This window comes from Pleurodeles waltl, chromosome 4_1 (assembly GCF_031143425.1).
Source record: "Pleurodeles waltl isolate 20211129_DDA chromosome 4_1, aPleWal1.hap1.20221129, whole genome shotgun sequence".
Classification (NCBI taxonomy): Eukaryota; Metazoa; Chordata; class Amphibia; order Caudata; family Salamandridae; genus Pleurodeles; species Pleurodeles waltl.
The window spans coordinates 34751242-34766529 of NC_090442.1; the positions used below are offsets into that span (position 1 = coordinate 34751242).

General features: G+C 54.1%; 2 non-coding genes and 2 pseudogenes across 2 annotated transcripts; all 4 read left to right on the forward strand.

The window, feature by feature from the left end:
- On the forward strand, positions 1 to 138 carry LOC138288618 (U1 spliceosomal RNA; annotated as a pseudogene).
- A 6065-nt stretch (positions 139 to 6203) lies between these two features.
- Positions 6204 to 6341, forward strand: LOC138288619 (U1 spliceosomal RNA; annotated as a pseudogene).
- A 6925-nt stretch (positions 6342 to 13266) lies between these two features.
- On the forward strand, positions 13267 to 13433 carry LOC138288693 (U1 spliceosomal RNA). The gene has a single exon (XR_011202542.1). It is a non-coding gene; the product is annotated as a U1 spliceosomal RNA (small nuclear RNA).
- Positions 13434 to 14265: 832 nt separating this feature from the next.
- LOC138288673 (U1 spliceosomal RNA) lies at positions 14266 to 14429 on the forward strand. The gene has a single exon (XR_011202527.1). It is a non-coding gene; the product is annotated as a U1 spliceosomal RNA (small nuclear RNA).
- Positions 14430 to 15288: the final 859 nt, after the last annotated feature.

A 15288-nucleotide genomic window follows, 5' to 3' on the forward strand; every position in this document is an offset into this window, starting at 1 on the left:
AAAAAAAAAAGGTGATTCTCCCAGGGTGAGGCTCATCCATTGCACTTCGGATGTGCTGACCCCTGCGATGTCCCCAAATGCGGGATACTCGACTGCAGAATTTCTGGTAGTGGGGGACTGCGTTCGCGCTTTGCCCTGATCTCGGGTGTCAAGAAAAGAAAAAAATAAATTAAAACGCATCAGGAACATCTTTAACCGGTCTGGAGCTTGTTGAAAAGAGGTCTGGGCAAGGGAGAGCGGCATGCAAACTCAGGAGCCTGGGTTGAGTTGGGAAAGGGCATTAAAATCTGTTTCTGGGCCTGCTTTCGAACCTGGCCAGCCCACCTGTCACCTTGTTCTACTCTACGCTTGCCCCAATTCTCAGCAATGGACAGGATAGGGAAAGCAAAGCCCTGATTGGCTCTGCTGGAAGGCGTGGTCATGCAGATTTTGCTGGCCGGCCGAGGCTTGTGGGAAGCAGCTTTGGCTAGGCAACCCCATGCCCAAAGGGACTGAGGGGCCTTGGCTGGTCACTTTGCGCCCCCACGCCCATGCTCTGCCCCACCTCAGGCCATGCCTCTGTGGATGCCACCCTCGCTCTGCAGGGAGATGCCAAGCAAGCCCCCCTTGCCCTGTGCCCTTGCAGCTCATACTTACCTGGCAGGGGAGACACCACGATCACCCCGTGCCTGCAGTACCTTTAGTGTCCACTAGAGGTCACTGTTCTGCCAAAGAACTACCTGGTGCTATATGCACACAAGGGCACTTTTAAGTGCTATTACTGGAGCTGCATCCTGCTGAAGATACCTGCCTGCTGAAACCTGCCTGCCTGCTGTGGACCTTCACCTGCCTGCTGTGGACCTTCACCTGCCTGCTGTGGACTTCGCCTGCCTGCTGGAACCGCCTGCTGTGGACTCTCACCTGCCTGCTGGAGCTGCTTGCCTGCTGGAGACCCTTCCTTGCCTGCTGGAGCTGCCTGGATACTGAGGCCTGCCTGCCTGCCTGCCTGCCTGCCTGCTGAGGGGAACCCCTGCCTGCCAAGCTTCCCTGCCTGCCTGAAGGGAACCACTGCCAGCCACCAGGAGCAGGCCTGAGGAGTACCTACCTGCTGCAGCTCCCTGAAGGACCCTTCCCAAGGCACGCCGCAACAGCAAGGACAGGATGAGCAGACCGCTGAACCCCTGGTTCCACAACACGGTGAAGATGCAGAGGAAGGTGGAATCGGATGGCTCCACACCAGAGCTGAGCAGAAAGACTTTCACAGAGTTGCTGGTGACCAAGATGGGGTTCACAGCAGCTGAGATTTGGTGCATAATGTCAGATGCACCCAAAGGCACTTACCTGCTGACGTTCATGTCGGAATCAATCTGCAGGAGATACTGGCAGATGTGCTGGTCAAGACGGGACGAGAAACCCTTCGCCGACTTCCACCTGGAGTGCCAACTCGTGTTGGAGGTGAAGAGGATGACCGTGCACGTCTACAACCCGCATGTCAACATCCAGGACCTGACCACCTTCCTACGCCGACACTGCACCGTGACGAGAGAACCCTCCCGCAACCTGGACAGTGATGGAATATGGGATGGTAAATGGACAGTCATGGTGAAGCTGAAAGAGGACCCGGCCGCCCCGGATGGAATCCATCACCCTCCTTCAAGCTTCTCCCTAGGGCGCGACTCGGGCTACCTCTTCTACCCCGGGCAGCCCAGACTGTGCAACAAGTGTAGTAAACCGGGCCACACCGCTAAAGATTGCACAGTGCAAGTGTGCAAGAACTGCAAAAGAGAAGGACACACAGCCAGGGCATGCAAAGAGGAAGCCCCCTGCAACCTCTGCGGTGCCGTGGGCCACCGTTTCAAAGACTGCCCGCAAAGAGCCAAGTCCTATGCCCAGGCGGCCAAACCTCCTGGGAGAGAGGCACAGGAGGAGGCTGCCGTGGCCAGCCTTCCAGTCCCAGCACCCAGAAAGACCAAGGAAACTGGGAGGAGGAAAGGCCCCAGGCAGGAGCAAGTCAAACCTGACCAAGGCTCCACGCCAGTCCTGGAGCCACAGAGCACAGAAGAAGGAATGCCTGCCATCCCTGAGAGTATGCCAACAGACAACGCTCCCCAACTCGCCTCTGAGAACCAGGAAGAAGAACCCTGGACAAAACAGGAGTGCAGGAAAAGGAGGCACAGTCCCCCACAAGTAACAAAGAAGACCAGGAAGAAACACCTGAGCAACCACAACCCCAACTCCGATCCAGAGGAGTCAGAAGAAGAAGAACAACCAGGGAATGAGGGTCCAGATGACCAACTGGAGCAAGTCACCAGAGTGCTGCAGGAGATGAGGGCGCTAGCCAGCGTCATGGAAGCGTCCCCACCACCATCGCCAGCAATAGCTGAGAAGGAAGAGGCCTCCATGGAGGAGGAAGAGCCAGAGACCAGCCACGTGGGCAAGCCAGCCTCAGAGAAGCACCAAGCAATGGTGGCCAAGACAACAGCCCCCGCGCCAGAGACCCGCCAGGAGCCTGACCAGCCCTGTAAGTAGACTTGTCACTGTGTGATAACAGCTAATTACTCTGACTTGATAGTTAGTATTTGAGCCTAAGTTAAACTCTTAAACACTAATTAAGATGGCTATTTCATTGTTTTCCATAAATGTGAGAAGTATCAGAGACAAGCGCAGATGTGCTAGCACCTTGAACTTTCTTGCCAGCCAGGAATGTGATGTGTACATGATTCAGGAATGCTCCATCCCTTTTTCAGCTTCATACACCCACCTAGAACAGCAGTGGGCATTTGGGCCTTCTTTTTGGTCTGGGGGGAACAGCAGTAGGTCTGTAGGAGTCGCTACCTTAGTCAGAGGGAGGTGCTTCACAGTGGACTCAGTCACCGAGATGGAAGGCGGCAGGGCTCTTGTCGTTGACGGCTCATGGGCAGGAGAACCGGTTAGACTGATCAATGTGTATGCGCCTTCTGATGTAGGTGAGAGACGGGAGCTGTTCCAGCGCCTCAGACCACAGCTGGTCACCTCCAGAACAATCATGATGGGTGGGGATTTCAACTGTATACTAGAGAGTGGTGGTCGATGTGGGACCAGAGCTAAGGAAGGATGGATGGATGATGGTGCGAAACTCCTAGCGGAGATGGTGGGTGAGGCCTCCCTGACGGACGTCATTGGATCCATGGGGGCGGACGCCAGGAATTTCACCTGGAGCCGCCCTGATGGATCTGTGCGATCCAGGATAGACTTTGTTTTCACCTCTAGATCAGTGAGGATCAGGCAGCACTCCATGGTGACAGTGCATTTCTCTGACCACAGGGCTATCAGGTTTCAGGGGGAACTAACAGGGAAGTTCCTGACAGGTCCGGGCACCTGGAAACTGAATAGCTCTCTGCTGGGGAGAGAGGATGTACAGGAGGAGCTGAGGAGGACTTACAGTGAGTGGCAAGACATGAAAGACACCTTCCAGTCCATAGGGGAATGGTGGGAATGGGTGAAAGGCAGGATTCAGGATTTCTTTAAGAACGTGGGCAGGAAAGCAGCAAGGGGGAGGAAGAGGGAGTTCAGTAGACTGCAGCAACAGCTGCAAGAACTGCACGACCTCCAACTCCGGGGATGGGACGTCATGAACCCTCTGGAGGCAGTCAAGAAAGAGCTGAGCGAGCACTTTCATGAGGAATCCAGGAGGATCATCTTCCGTTCTAAGGTGGAGAACCTGGAAAAGGGGGAGAAATGCAACTCCTTCTTCTTTAAGAAAGTCCACGCTGCGCACACCCCACTGGTTCAACTGCGCAACAGGGAGGGAATTTTGTGTGACACAAAGGAAGACATTAGGAAGGCTGTGACAGATTTCTATGGGGACCTCTACTCAGAGAAGAGGTCAGATGGGGATCAGGCAGAAAGGTTTTTGGCAGGTATCCCGAGAAAGGTTTCCACACCAGCAAGGGAAGTCCTCAACGCACCCCTCACCCTGGAGGAGCTGCACATTGCAGTTAAATCCTTCAAGTCAGGAAAGACACCAGGCAGTGATGGTCTACCAATTGAATTCTACACTTCACTGTGGGACCTAGTGGGACCAGACCTTCTGGAGCTGTATGAGGAGATGGAGCAGGAGGGAGTCATGCCCCACACATTAAGGGAAGGAACAATCGCGCTCCTGTATAAACATAAGGGGGAGAGATGTGACCTCAAGAACTGGCGTCCCATCTCTCTCCTGAATGTGGACTACAAGATCCTGGCAAAGACAATGGTGAATAGACTCAAGAGCGCTATGGGAGAGTTAGTTCACCCAGACCAGACCTGTGGGGTTCCAGGACGCAGAGTGGCGGACAGCCTAGCACTGATCAGGGACACGATCCAATACATCACAGACCGGAATATCCACGCTGCGCTGGTCTGTCTCGATCAGGAAAAGGCCTTCGACCGCGTCTCCCATGAGTTCATGGAGAGGGTACTGCAGGGTTTTGGGCTGGGGGAGCGCTTCTGCAATTATGTTAGAATAATGTATACAGACATTTTCAGTTCAGTCATGGTAAATGGTTGGAAAACAGACCCCTTTCCTATCAGCTCTGGGGTAAGACAAGGCAGCCCGCTCTCGCCCTCTTTGTTTGTTTTGGTTATAGAGCTTCTCGCGGAGTACATCAGGAAGAACCCGAACATCAGAGCGATCCCGACACCAGGAGACGCAAAGAAAGAAGTCAAGTGTTCGCTGTACATGGACGACGTCACCCTCTTCTGCACGGACGGGAAATCGGTCCAGTCCCTGCTGGAGGCATGCAAGGACTTTGGCAAAGCATCAGGAGCAAAGATCAACGTGGACAAATCACAGGCAAAGCTTTTCGGCCGCTGGGACCTATGTAAAGAGCCTCTCCCTTTCCCCGTTGAGGCAGGACTGGTAAAGATCCTCGGTATCTGGTTTGGGGGACCAGGAGCGGCAGCGAAAAGCTGGAACGAACGCCTGGCCAAAGTCAAGCAGAAACTGGGCTTTTGGAGCTTGAGACACCTGAGCATTGAAGGAAAGGCTCTGGTGCTCAGGAACGACGCACTGCCCGTGCTGCAGTATGTGACACAGGCCTGGCCACTCCTGGCCAACGTAGCACGGGCTGTGAACAGCATGGTTTTCCACTTTGTTTGGCACTCAAAGATGGACAGGGTGAAAAGGACAGTCATGCACAAGGAGCATCGCAAGGGAAGGAAGGCAGTCCCTGACATCCCGCCAATCCTCAGAGCCTTCTTTGTGTGTGGCTGCGTCCGAATAACCCTGACGAACGAGAACAAGGACCACTCAGCTTACAAGGTCTTCCGCTTCTTCCTGCTCCCAGTATGGAGAAGACTGGGATGGGATAAGTGGGAGAATGCAACAATGTTCAACTGGGACCTCCCCTGGTACTACAAGGAGATTGAGAAGTTTGTGGTGGAATTTGGGCTGAACTGTGTCACACCAAGCCTATGGAAGCCCAGGACAATCCACAGACTAATCAGGTCCAGGGACACCACAGAACCAGTGAGCGACCTGCCACCTGCTACAGCAACAAGGGTGTGGGAAAATGTATCCTCCCCATCCCTAACCAACAGACACAAAGACATTGCATGGATGGCCGTGAAAGGGGGACTGCCAGTCCGGTCATTCATGCACAGCAGGGGCCTGTGCCCACACAGAGAATGCCCAAGGGGATGCCCTGCAGAGGAAACTACATACCATCTTTTCTGGGCCTGCCCTTTTGCCCAGAGACTGGGGGGAGCCTTAAAACAAGAAATGGAAGCCCTCATCCCATACCCAAACATCACTCACCACTCGGTGCTGTATGGGCTGTTTCCAAAGACACACTCAGTGGAGGCCATCCAAGGATGCTGGAGAATCCTCTGCTGCGTAAAGGACATCCTTTTGTATGCCAGGACCCGACTGGTGACCAACGGGGAGGTGGTGAGCAGGGAAGCATGCCGCCGAATGGTACTCAACCTGCTGAGAGACTACACAGACAAGGACAACAAGGAGGGTGAGAAGGAGGAAGAACTGTAAACCCTAACCCCTCCTTCCCACTGAACTCCCCACACTGCCCCAAGAAACCAAACCCCCTTTACTACTTATTTCATATGTAAACTGACTGTGTTGTTAAAATGTGATTTGAAACAAAGTTGAAGTGGACTGCCCTTCCTAAGGGAAGAGGTACCACTCTTTAAAAACCTATGTATCGCCTACTTAAAGCACTTAATAAAGGTTTTTGAAACTTAAAAAAAAAAAAAAAAAAAGGTGATTCTCCCAGGGTGAGGCTCATCCATTGCACTTCGGATGTGCTGACCCCTGCGATGTCCCCAAATGCGGGATACTCGACTGCAGAATTTCTGGTAGTGGGGGACTGCGTTCGCGCTTTGCCCTGATCTCGGGTGTCAAGAAAAGAAAAAAATAAATTAAAACGCATCAGGAACATCTTTAACCGGTCTGGAGCTTGTTGAAAAGAGGTCTGGGCAAGGGAGAGCGGCATGCAAACTCAGGAGCCTGGGTTGAGTTGGGAAAGGGCATTAAAATCTGTTTCTGGGCCTGCTTTCGAACCTGGCCAGCCCACCTGTCACCTTGTTCTACTCTACGCTTGCCCCAATTCTCAGCAATGGACAGGATAGGGAAAGCAAAGCCCTGATTGGCTCTGCTGGAAGGCGTGGTCATGCAGATTTTGCTGGCCGGCCGAGGCTTGTGGGAAGCAGCTTTGGCTAGGCAACCCCATGCCCAAAGGGACTGAGGGGCCTTGGCTGGTCACTTTGCGCCCCCACGCCCATGCTCTGCCCCACCTCAGGCCATGCCTCTGTGGATGCCACCCTCGCTCTGCAGGGAGATGCCAAGCAAGCCCCCCTTGCCCTGTGCCCTTCCACCTCATACTTACCTGGCAGGAGAGATATCATGATCACCCCGTGCCTGCAGTACCTTTAGTGTCCACTAGAGGTCACTGTTCTGCCAAAGAACTACCTGGTGCTATATGCACACAAGGGCACTTTTAAGTGCTATTACTGGAGCTGCATCCTGCTGAAGATACCTGCCTGCTGAAACCTGCCTGCCTGCTGTGGACCTTCACCTGCCTGCTGTGGACTTCGCCTGCCTGCTGGAACCGCCTGCTGTGGACTCTCACCTGCCTGCTGGAGCTGCTTGCCTGCTGGAGACCCTTCCTTGCCTGCTGGAGCTGCCTGGATACTGAGGCCTGCCTGCCTGCCTGCCTGCCTGCTGAGGGGAACCCCTGCCTGCCAAGCTTCCCTGCCTGCCTGAAGGGAACCACTGCCAGCCACCAGGAGCAGGCCTGAGGAGTACCTACCTGCTGCAGCTCCCTGAAGGACCCTTCCCAGGGCACGCCGCAACAGCAAGGACAGGATGAGCAGACCGCTGAACCCCTGGTTCCACAACACGGTGAAGATGCAGAGGAAGGTGGAATCGGATGGCTCCACACCAGAGCTGAGCAGAAAGACTTTCACAGAGTTGCTGGTGACCAAGATGGGGTTCACAGCAGCAGAGATTTGGTGCATAATGTCAGATGCACCCAAAGGCACTTACCTGCTGACGTTCATGTCGGAATCAAACTGCAGGAGATACTGGCAGATGTGCTGGTCAAGACGGGACGAGAAACCCTTCGCCGACTTCCACCTGGAGTGCCAACTCGTGTTGGAGGTGAAGAGGATGACTGTGCACGTCTACAACCCGCATGTCAACATCCAGGACCTGACCACCTTCCTACGCCGACACTGCACAGTGACGAGAGAAGCCTCCCGCAACCTGGACAGTTATGGCATATGGGATGGGAAATGGACAGTCATGGTGAAGCTGAAAGAGGACCCGGCCGCCCCGGATGGAATCCATCACCCTCCTTCAAGCTTCTCCCTAGGGCGCGACTCGGGCTACCTCTACTACCCCGGGCAGCCCAGACTGTGCAACAAGTGTAGTAAACCGGGCCACACCGCTAAAGATTGCACAGTGCAAGTGTGCAAGAACTGCAAAAGAGAAGGACACACAGCCAGGGCATGCAAAGAGGAAGCCCCCTGCAACCTCTGCGGTGCCGTGGGCCACCGTTTCAAAGACTGCCCGCAAAGAGCCAAGTCCTATGCCCAGGCGGCCAAACCTCCTGGGAGAGAGGCACAAGAGGAGGCTGCCGTGGCCAACCTTCCAGTCCCAGCACCCAGAAAGACCAAGGAAACTGGGAGGAGGAAAGGCCCCAGGCAGGAGCAAGTCAAACCTGACCAGGGCCCCACCCCGGCCCTGGTGCCACAGAACACAGAAGAAGAAATGCCTGCCATCCCTGAGAGTGTGCCAACAGACAACGCTCCCCAACCCGCCTCTGAGAGCCAGGAAGAAGGACCCTGGACAAAACAGGAGCGCAGGAAAAGGAGGCACAGTCCCCCACAAGTAACAAAGAAGACCAGGAAGAAACACCTGAGCAACCACAACCCCAACTCCGATCCAGAGGAGTCAGAAGAAGAAGAACAACAAGGGAATGAGGGTCCAGATGACCAACTGGACCAAGTCACCAGAGTGCTGCAGGAGATGAGGGCGGTAGCCAGCGTCATGGAAGCATCCCCACCACCATCGCCAGCAATAGCTGAGAAGGAAGAGACCTCCAGGGAGGAGGAAGAGCCAGAGACCAGCCACGTGGGCGAGCCAGCCTCAGAGAAGCACCAAGCAACGGTGGCCAAGACAACAGCCCCCGCGCCGGAGACCCGCCAGGAGCCTGACCAGCCCTGTAAGTAGCCTTGTCACTGTGTAAAAACAGCTAATTACTCTGACTTGATAGTATTTAAGCCTAAGTTAAACTCTTAAACACTAAGGACCATATTTATACTTTTTGACGCTAAACTGCGCTAACGCAGTTTAGCGTCAAAAAATTTAGCGCCGTCTAACGCCATTCTGAAGCGCCATGCGGGCGCCGTATTTATGGAATGGCGTTAGCCGGCGCTAGCAGACCGGCGCTGCCTGGTGTGCGTGGAAAAAAACCACGTAGACCAGGCAGCGCCGGCGTAGGGGGAAAATGGCGTTAGGGCGTCTTAAAATGGGGCAAGTCAGGTTGAGGCAAAAAAATCGCCTCAACCCGATTTGCGCCATTTTTTTCGACGCCCAGACACCATTTAAATGACTCCTGTTTTAGTAAAGACAGGAGTCATGCCCCCTTGCCCAATGACCATGCCCAGGGGACTTATGTCCCCTGGGCATGGTCATTGGGCATAGTGGCATGTAGGGGGGCACAAATAAGGCCCCCCTATGCCACCAAAAAAAATTAAAAATATAAAAAATTATACTTACCTGAACTTACCTGAATGTCCCTGGGGTGGGTCCCTCCATCCTTGGGTGTCCTCCTGGGGTGGGCAGGGGTGGCAGGGGGGGTCCCTGGGGGCAGGGGAGGGCCCCTGTGGGCTCATTTTGAGCCCACAGGCCCCTTAACGCCTACCCTGACCCAGGCGTTAAATAGTGGCGCAAATGCGGGGTTTTTTGACCCGCCAACTCCCGGGCGTCATTTTTGCCCGGGAGTATAAATACGACGCATTTGAGTCGCCGTCATTTTTTTAGACGGGAACGCCTTCCTTGCATCTCATTAACGCAAGGAAGGCGTTCACGCAAAAAAATGACGCTATTTGCCCATACTTTGGCGCTAGACGCGTCTAACGCCAAAGTATAAATATGGCGTTAGTTTTGCGCCGAATTTGCGTCGAAAAAAACGGCGCTAATTCGGCGCAAACGGAGTATAAATACGGGCCTAATTAAGATGGCTATTTCATTGTTTTCCATAAATGTGAGAAGTATCAGAGACAAGCGCAGATGTGCTAGCACCTTGAACTTTCTTGCCAGCCAGGAATGTGATGTGTACATGATTCAGGAATGCTCCATCCCTTTTTCAGCTTCATACACACACCTAGAACAGCAGTGGACATTTGGGCCTCCTTTTTGGTCTGGGGGGAACAGCAGTAGGTCTGTAGGAGTCGCTACCTTAGTCAGAGGGAGGTGCTTCACAGTAGACTCGGTCACCGAGCTGGAAGGCGGCAGGGCTCTTGTCGTTGGCGGCTCATGGGCAGGAGAACCGGTTAGACTGATCAATGTGTATGCGCCTTCTGATGTAAGTGAGAGACGGGAGCTGTTCCAGCGCCTCAGACCACAGCTGGTCACCTCCAGAACAATCATGATGGGTGGGGATTTCAACTGTATACTAGAGAGTGGTGGTCGATGTGGGACCAGAGCTAAGGAAGGATGGATGGATGATGGTGCGAAACTCCTAGCGGAGATGGTGGGTGAGGCCTCCCTGACGGACGTCATCGGATCCATGGGGGCGGACGCCAGGAATTTCACCTGGAGCCGCCCGGATGGATCTGTGCGCTCCAGGATAGACTTTGTTTTCACCTCTAGATCAGTGAGGATCAGGCAGCACTCCATGGTGACAGTGCATTTCTCTGACCACAGGGCTATCAGGTTTCAGGGGGAACTAACAGGGAAGTTCCTGACAGGTCCGGGCACCTGGAAACTGAATAGCTCTCTGATGGGGAGAGAGGATGTACAGGAGGAGCTGAGGAGGACTTACAGTGAGTGGCAAGACATGAAAGACACCTTCCAGTCCATAGGGGAATGGTGGGAATGGGTGAAAGGCAGGATTCAGGATTTCTTTAAGAACGTGGGCAGGAAAGCAGCAAGGGGGAGGAAGAGGGAGTTCAGTAGACTGCAGCAACAGCTGCAGGAACTGCACGACCTCCAACTCCAGGGATGGGACGTCATGAACCCTCTGGAGGCAGTTAAGAAAGAGCTGAGCGAGCACTTTCATGAGGAATCCAGGAGGATCATCTTCCGTTCCAAGGTGGAGAACCTGGAAAAGGGGGAGAAATGCAACTCCTTCTTCTTTAACAAAGTCCACTCTGCGCACACCCCACTGGTTCAACTGCGCAACAGGGAGGGAATTTTGTGTGACACCAAGGAAGACATTAGGAAGGCTGTGACAGATTTCTAAGGGGACCTCTACTCAGAGAAGAGGTCAGATGGGGATCAGGCAGAAAGGTTTTTGGCAGGTATCCCGAGAAAGGTTTCCACACCAGCAAGGGAAGTCCTCAACGCACCCCTCACTCTGGAGGAGCTGCACATTGCAGTTAAATCCTTCAAGTCAGGAAAGACACCAGGCAATGATGGTCTACCAATTGAATTGTACACTTCACTGTGGGACCTATTGGGACCAGACCTTCTGGAGCTGTATGAGGAGATGGAGCAGGAGGGAGTCATGCCCCACACATTAAGGGAAGGAACGATCGCGCTCCTGTATAAACATAAGGGGGAAAGATGTGACATCAAGAACTGGCGTCCCATCTCACTCCTGAATGTGGACTACAAGATCCTGGCAAAGACAATGGTGAATAGACTCAAGAGCGCTATGGGAGAGTTAGTTCACCCAGACCAGACCTGTGGGGTTCCAGGACGCAGAGTGGCGGACAGCCTAGCACTGATCAGGGACACGATCCAATACATCACAGACCGGAATATCCACGCTGCGCTGGTCTGTCTCGATCAGGAAAAGGCCTTCGACCGCGTCTCCCATGAGTTCATGGAGAGGGTACTGCAGGGTTTTGGACTGGGGGAGCGCTTCTGCAATTATGTTAGAATAATGTATACAGACATTTTTAGTTCAGTCATGGTAAATGGTTGGAAAACAGACCCCTTTCCTATCAGGTCTGGGGTAAGACAAGGCTGCCCGCTCTCGCCCTCTTTGTTTGTTTTGGTTATAGAGCTACTCGCGGAGTACATCAGGAAGAACCCGAACATCAGAGGGATCCCGACACCAGGAGACGCAAAGAAAGAAGTCAAGTGTTCGCTGTACATGGACGACGTCACCCTCTTCTGCACGGATGGGAAATCGGTCCAGTCCCTGCTAGAGGCATGCAAGGACTTTGGCAAAGCATCAGGAGCAAAGATCAACGTGGACAAATCACAGGCAAAGCTTTTCGGCCGCTGGGACCTATGTAACGAGCCTCTCCCTTTCCCCGTTGAGGCAGGACTGGTAAAGATCCTCGGTATCTGGTTTGGGGGACCAGGAGTGGCGGCGAAAAGCTGGAACGAACGCCTGGCCAAAGTCAAGCAGAAACTGGGCTTTTGGAGCTTGAGACACCTGAGCATTGAAGGAAAGGCTCTGGTGCTCAGGAACGACGCACTGCCCGTGCTGCAGTATGTGACACAGGCCTGGCCACTCCTGGCCAACGTAGCACGGGCTGTGAACAGCATGGTTTTCCACTTTGTTTGGCACTCAAAGATGGACAGGGTGAAAAGGACAGTCATGCACAAGGAGCATCGCAAGGGAGGGAAGGCAGTCCCTGACATCCCGACAATCCTCAGAGCCTTCTTTGTGTGTGGCTGCGTCCGAATAACCCTGATGAACGAGAACAAGGACCACTCAGCTTACAGGGTCTTTCGCTTCTTCCTGCTCCCAGTATGGAGAAGACTGGGATGGGATAAGTGGGAGAATGCAACAATGTTCAACTGGGACCTCCCCTGGTACTACAAGGAGATTGAGAAGTTTGTGGTGGAATTTGGGCTGAACTGTGTCACACCAAGCCTATGGAAGCCCAGGACAATCCACAGACTAATCAGGTCCAGGGACACCACAGAACCAGTGAGCGACCTGCCACCTGCTACAGCAACAAGGGTGTGGGAAAATGTATCCTCCCCATCCCTAACCAACAGACACAAAGACATTGCATGGATGGCCGTGAAAGGGGGACTGACAGTCCGGTCATTCATGCACAGCAGGGGCCTGTGCCCACACAGAGAATGCCCAAGGGGATGCCCTGCAAAGTAAACTACATACCATCTGTTCTGGGCCTGCCCTTTTGCCCAGAGACTGCGGGGAGCCTTAAAACAAGAAATGGAAGCCCACATCCCATACCCAAACATCACTCACCACTCTGTGCTGTATGGGCTGTTTCCAAAGACACACTCAGTGGAGGCTATCCAAGGATGCTGGAGAATCCTCTGCTGCGTAAAGGACATCCTCTTGTATGCCAGGACCCGACTGGTGACCAACGGGGAGGTGGTGAGCAGGGAAGCGTGCCGCCAAATGGTACTCAACCTGCTGAGAGACTACAAAGACAAGGACAACAAGGAGGGTGAGAAGGAGGAAGAACAGTAAACCCTAACCCTTCCTTCCCACTGAACTCCCCACACTGCCCCAAGAAACCAAACCCCCTTTACAACTTCTTTCATATGTAAACTGACTGTGTTGTTAAAATGTGATTTGAATCAAAGTTGAAGTGGACTGCCCTTCCTAAGGGAAGAGGTACCACTCTTTAAAAACCTATGTATCGCCTACTTAAAGCACTTAATAAAGGTTTTTGAAACTAAAAAAAAAAGGTGATTCTCCCAGGGTGAGGCTCATCCATTGCACTTCGGATGTGCTGACCCCTGCGATGTGCCCAAATGCGGGATACTCGACTGCAGAATTTCTGGTAGTGGGGGACTGCGTTCGCGCTTTCCCTTGATCTTTGGTGTCAAAAAAGATAAAAAAAAAAAGTTAGTTTGCAGCACACTTAGCTGTTGTTCCAGCTTGCTTCTGGGGGCTGCAGGAAGCTGGAAATGGGGCTGGGCAACGGGGAGTGGCATGCACATTTAGGAGCCTGGGGAGTGCTGGGATAGCTGCCGCCTCCCACACAGGGGGCCTATCCAGAGAGAGGAAAGTAGGCCCGGGCTAGGTGACAGCTCTGTCCCTTTCAGCTGCGCCCCAGGGCCTGTGGACTGGCTGCCAGCCTGTAGCCCTCACCCTTGCCTTCCCAGGCTCAGACTCTGGTTGAGGCCCCCAGGCCTGGGCCCGGCGAGGGTTCTGCCGCGTTTGGGAGCGTTCGGGAAAGCGTGAGGGGCTCAGTGCGAGAAACTCTGCCCCCACACAGGCCTTTTCCCTGGCCTTGGCCAACAAAAGCGCTGACTAGCCCTAGAGTAGGGCTTAGCAGCAGTTCTGTAGGCGCAGAAGCCTCAAACTCTGCTTCTGGGCCTGCTTTCCACCTGGTGAGCCTACCTGTCAGCTTGCTTGCTCTACTCTACGCTTGCCCCAATTCTCAGCAATGGACAGGATAGTGAAAGCAAAGCCCTGATTGGCTCTGCTGGCAGGCGTGGTCATGCAGATTTTGCTGGCCGGCCGAGGCTTGTGGGAAGCAGCTTTGGCTAGGCAACCCCATGCCCAAAGGGACTGAGGGGCCTTGGCTGGTCACTTTGCGCCCCCACGCCCATGCTCTGCCCCACCTCAGGCCATGCCTCTGTGGATGCCACCCTCGCTCGGCAGGGAGATGCCAAGCAGGCCCCCCTTGCCCTTCCAGCTCATACTTACCTGGCAGGGGAGATATCATGATCACCTAGGTGATTCTCCCAGGGTGAGGCTCATCCATTGCACTTCGGATGTGCTGACCCCTGCGATGTCCCCAAATGCGGTATACTCGACTGCAGAATTTCTGGTAGTGGGGGACTGCGTTGGCGCTTTCCCCTGATCTGTGGTGTCAAGAAAAGAAAAAAATAAATTAAAACGCATCAGGAACATCTTTAACTGTTTCTAAGGCTTTTTTCTGGGTCGGGTGTTGCAGCACGTTGAAAAGAGGTCTGGGCAAGGGAGAGCGGCATGCAAACTCAGGAGCCTGGGTTGAGTTGGGAAAGGGCATTAAAGTCTGTTTCTGGGCCTGCTTTCGAACCCGGCCAGCCCACCTGTCACCTTGCTCTACTCTACGCTTGCCCCAATTCTCAGCAATGGACAGGATAGTGAAAGCAAAGCCCTGATTGGCTCTGCTGGCAGGCGTGGTCATGCAGATTTTGCTGGCCGGCCGAGGCTTGTGGGAAGCAGCTTTGGCTAGGCAAGCCCATACCCAAAGGGACTGAGGGGCCTTGGCTGGTCACTTTGCGCCCCCACGCCCATGCTCTGCCCCACCTCAGGCCATGCCTCTGTGGATGCCACCCTCGCTCTGCAGGGAGATGCCAAGCAGGCCCCCCTTGCCCCTTGCCCTTCCAGCTCATACTTACCTGGCAGGGGAGACACCACGATCACCCCGCGCCTGCAGTTCCCTTAGTGTCCACTAGAGGTCACTGTTCTGCCAAAGAACTACCTGGTGCTATATGCACACAAGGGCACTTTTAAGTGCTATTACTGGAGCTGCATCCTGCTGAAGATACCTACCTACCTGCCTGCCTGCTGTGGACCTTCACCTGCCTGCTGTGGACTTTGCCTGCATGCTGGAACCGCCTGCTGTGGACTCTCACCTGCCTGCTAGAGCTGCTTGCCTGCTGGAGACCCTTCCTTGCCTGCTGGAGCAGCCTGGATACTGAGGCCTGCCTGCCTGCCTGCCTGCCTGCCTGCT